The following is a 5,000-nucleotide window of genomic DNA, read 5'->3' as shown; positions in this document are numbered from 1 at the left end:
GTCTGTGTGTGTGTGTCTCTCTCTCTCTCTCTCTCTCTCTCTCTCTCTCTCTCTCTTCCCCCCTCTTTCTCTCCCTCCCTCTGTGTGACTCTCCCTCTCTATCAGCTGTCTCTCTCTCTCTATTCCTCTCCCCCTCTCCCCCTCTCTCTCTCTATCTTCCCCCTCTCTCTCCCTCCCTCTGTGTGACTCTCCCTCTCTCTCTCGTTCTGTCTCTCTCTCCCTTCCCCCCTTGCTCTCTCTCTCTTTTTCTCTCTCTCTCTCTTTTTCTCTCTCTATCTTCCCCCCCCCCCCTCTCTCGATCTCTCCCTCCCTCTGTGTGACTCTCCCTCTCTCTCTCTCGTTCTGTCTCTCTCTCTCTCTCTCTCTCTCTCTCTCTCTCTCTCTCTCTCTCCTCCTCCTCCTCCTCCTCCTCCTTTCTCTGCCTACCTCCCCCCCCTAAATCCATTTCGTTCTTCTGTCTCCGACATTTGACACTTTTTCAATATGCGACGGTGTCTGGCCAAGGATCACTGATTCGCGACTAAATACCTTACCGAGTCCCTCAATCTGGCCCAATCTGTAACGATTTTTTGGCGAGCCGGGAAAGGAAAATGAGATAAAGGCGGCATCTATGAGGGACCAAACTTGATAATGGTCTTCCCTGGCGAAAGCCTAATCTTATTATTCTGTTTTCCGCCGCCATTTTTTGCTCGCCACTTGCTCTTAAATTGCTGCCCGCCGAAAACAAAGGGTCGCGCCGTTTAGGAACCGTGCAATATGGAAATATGATTATTTTTCCCCCTTTTTTTTTTTTGCAGCTCAATCCAGCTAGCGTTTGTTTTGAAACAATGGCGCGGCCTGTTTAGGAAGTGTGCCATATGGAAATCAGTTTTTGTGGCGATCTGGCGGCTTGCCGGCTTCATGCTTGGCTGCGTATAATAATGTCGCCAGGAAGGACCGACACGCTTGATTGGCCCTTGACGTGGATTGGGCGCATTGCCTGAGACGTGCTGAATTGGATGCACTCAATATCCCCCATCTCCTCCCGTTCAACCGCATTACCTTTCATTGGGACAAAGGGTGGGGGGGTGTGTATAGAGAGGGAGGAATAGATACAATATACAATGGTACCTGTAATGTGTGGCCCCTCCGATGAGAGGACACCTCCCTTAAAGGACGCTTTCTGTTGTCCAATTGTCTGTTATCTCTACCAAAATATACCTGTCAGGAAAGGCCACCTGCAATGTAGGGACATTTTTGGCTGGTCCCAAGGGTGTCCTTTCATCGCAGGTACCACTTCCTGTAGAGAGGAAGAGCAAATCTTTCAGTGAAAGACATAGAAACATGTTAGAGACAGAGAAACGAAGAATGTGAACAAGAGCGAGAAGTAGACACACAGTAACAGAAAATCAATCAAAGGGAGAAAGATCTATGGGAGTGGTGACCATGGGAGGAGTAGGGAGGTCGGGAGAAAGGTATACACGGAGATGGGGACATTATGGGAGGGAGGGGGGAGAGCAGTTATTTGACAACGTTAGTGGAGCACAATTGTTCAAGACTAGCTAAACGAGGTAGCAAACGCAACATTTCATGTCTTTTTTTGGTCTTTTTTTCACATCAGCAATAATGTACAACTTTTAAATCACACTACAAGTCATATTCAACCAGACTAGAGAAGCAAGGTGAATTTCAGGATTAAGTAACGCAAAACGCTCGTCATTTCAGTAACAAAGACATTTTTGCTGTATTGTGTGAGAAAAGGAAAGACGATATGTAGCCATAGCGTGCGTGACTCTGTGCTGTGTGCTATATGAAATACATATCATGCTTGACCCCGCCTCGGCCGCAAGGACAGCGCCAGGCCGCCATCAACTCGCATGGAAATATTTCATGCTAAAACACTCACGCAGGCGCGCTATTATTATTACGGACATTTGAACCTCGGTTCCATTATTGTCCAATCACGCGTCGACAGCCATTCACGCCGCGACCAATCTTAGTCACGGGTCAGCCAATCACAATCGCCGACACAATAAGTCACGGTCGTCAATTGCTACACGGCGGCGCCATTTTTGCTGCGGAGATGGAGGCAGATATGCAGATGATACAATTCCTCCTACTGGCGTCTGACAGGAAGATTTGGGGGGGTTGCTCGGGGGAGATTTAGGGTCTTGTTTGTTCCTACGCGCGTGCAAATCAGGAAAGGGGAGACGGGGAGGTTGTATTGTTATGTGGCTGCTTTTCCACTTTTCTTTTCAAGCTTTGTTTTTTCAAGGGAGCAAACTGGATCTTGGTAGCTTTCTGTCAGTTGTTCTTTGTTCACCGTAATTGGACCATGCATCACGTTTATTTTGGGTGAGAGTAGATTAGTACGTTGGGTCTGTAAGTAGCACGGTTTGTGTTTTGAAATTTAGTACGTCACCGCCTCCGTAGTTTATTCTGTTTGGTTCTTATTTGACTTCTGAGATTCTAAAATGTGCTGAAGAACTTTCTGTTTAGCTTTCTTGGGAAAATGTACGCGGCATACACTTTGTTATTTAAGTTCAGCAATGGGAATTAGGTTTATTTATATCTGTTCCTGCAGTCATGCTACTGAACTGAATACGTACAGCACACTACAATTCGATACAACTGAATTATCTGGTTGAAGGGCACAGTCATAGTTTGTATGGTTTGCAGGCACAGACTTTTTTGTGCATGAAGTTTGACAAAGATAAGAAAATGACTCATCAAAATGCAATATTTTGTCACAGTTTAACCGCAACGGCTATGTCGCAACGTGGAGAAGCATGCTCTGAAGATCGAAACGGCTAAGTGGAAAACCTTCCTGTGTTGCTGAGAGCTGAAAGTTCTGTCGAGTGTGCCAACGCCTGAACGCAAACAAACTCGTTCTCAGATATAGGCAAAAAAGCTGTGGATCTGTAGCTCTGTGAATGTTGTCTTTGTCTTGTAACTAATTTGGGCTCAGCGTCTTAGTAGGCTACGAACACGAGCATGCAGACCTGAAGTGTTGAAATCTCTCTCTCTCTCTCTCTCTCCCTCTCTCTCTCTCTCTCTCTCTCTCTCTCTCTCTCTCTCTCTCTCTCTCTCTCTCTCTCTCTCTCTCTCTCTCTCTCTCCCCTCCTTCTCCCCTTTCTCTCCCCCTCTTGTTTCTTGACTGAAATGTATCTTGCTACCCACGACAGAATAGTATTTTTCTTTCCACATTTTAATCGATTCTAAAATTCTACCATTTCCGATATCTTCATAGGCATTACTATCTTACCGTTTCATAAAACAAAGAGACAAAGCGTGGCAGCAAATGTTCCAAGTTACAAACTTCTCGTCTGTAATAAATCTACGACAGCCTACTTCATTCGAGGTGCTCTTTAGAGGTACTGTTTTTGCTTTCGAGTCTGGCTCAAAAACACTTTGGTATCACGCGTTTGCATGATATTGGCTGTTGAACAACACCAAAATTATGGATCCGTTTTTGTTTTAGGTGGGTGCATGGGTTATGTTATGTTATTTGAAGTCTTATATCGCGCGCGTATCTCCAGACTTGGACTCAAGGCGCAGGGATCTATTTATGCCGTGTGAGATGGAATTTTTTACACAATACATCACGCATTCACATCGACCAGCAGATCGCAGCCATTTCGGCGCATATCCTACTTTTCACGGCCTATTATTCCAAGTCACACGGGTATTTTGGTGGACATTCTTTTTTTTATCTATGCCTGTACAATTTTGCCAGGAAAGACCCTTTTGTCAATCGTGGGATCTTTAACGCGCACACCCCAATGTAGTGTACACGAAGGGACCTCGGTTTTTCGTCTCATCCGAAAGACTAGCACTTGAACCCACCACCTAGGTTAGGAAAGGGGGGAGAAAATTGCTAACGCCCTGACCCAGGGTCGAACTCGCAACCTCTCGCTTCCGAGCGCAAATGCGTTACCACTCGGCCACCCAGTCCTCATGGGTGCGTAAGTTGGAACGTGTGTGCGCCCTTGTGTTTGTATGTGTTTGTGTGGGAGGTTGGTTTATGTGTTTGCGCCTGCGTTTGATGTCGTTGTTTGGTTGGTTGGTTAGTTGGTTGGCTGTTTGTTCGTTCACTATTTTGCGCATGCTTCCTGCGAAACCTGTCTGAACGGTTGGTGAGGCTGGATTACACAGACAGCCCTAAAGACGAGAAATGTGTCAGAATCCCACTGACTTTCTAAGATTCATACATTGTACAGTAGTTTTTGTAAGACTAGCATTTAAAGGGTGTTTTGAACAGAGAGATAAAATTTGTCGTGACACAGCCAGGGGCGGATTCAGGGGGGGGGGTTCCGGAAACACCCCCCGGCCTAAAAAATAAAAAATAAATAAATATTAAAATAAATACATTTGAAAACAAAGAAAAACTGATGCCTCAGATTGCACCAGGTTGCTCCATTTTTCTTGATTTTTATCAAACTTTTTCCAGGGGGCATGCCCCCTGTCCTTGTTTTCATCCAAATTTGTCTTCTTAAATTTACTGGGAAGTTTCTTGGCTCAGATTGCACCAAATTGCTCCTTTTTTCTTGTTTTTATCAACATTTTCCGGGGGGGGGGGGGACATGCCACCTGACCCCCTTGGAGATTCGAACGCTTCGCGCCCTCAACCAAACGCTTCGCGTCGTCGAATTGTCCTAAAATAAATTTGGAAACCCAACCTTAAAAATAAAGTGATCCGCCCCTGCAGAGTGTCCATGCAGACTCTCAGACTAACGCAGAAGAAGAACAAGAATAGACATTTTCGTCGAGCAGAACCGACTTCTAAGGGCAGTGGATGTCGACAAAAGCAGAGGTCATGCCACTGCTTGAAAAGAACGACGATCTGTCCATCATTGGATGTATGTGTGCTTTACGTGACGCTAGCTCCAATGAACTTGGCGGGGGGTTGATTATTGCATGTCGTCTTGGCCAACTGACTCCCCCATGTTCCCCCAGTGGTGGAGCCCTCCCCACAACGCCAAACTCCCCGTTCCCTTACCTTTTCGCCCAACTTTTCGCCC

Source organism: Littorina saxatilis, linkage group LG13 (assembly GCF_037325665.1).
Source record: "Littorina saxatilis isolate snail1 linkage group LG13, US_GU_Lsax_2.0, whole genome shotgun sequence".
Taxonomy (NCBI): Eukaryota; Metazoa; Mollusca; class Gastropoda; order Littorinimorpha; family Littorinidae; genus Littorina; species Littorina saxatilis.
The sequence above is the reverse complement of the archived record's forward strand: the minus strand, read 5'-3'. Positions refer to the sequence as shown.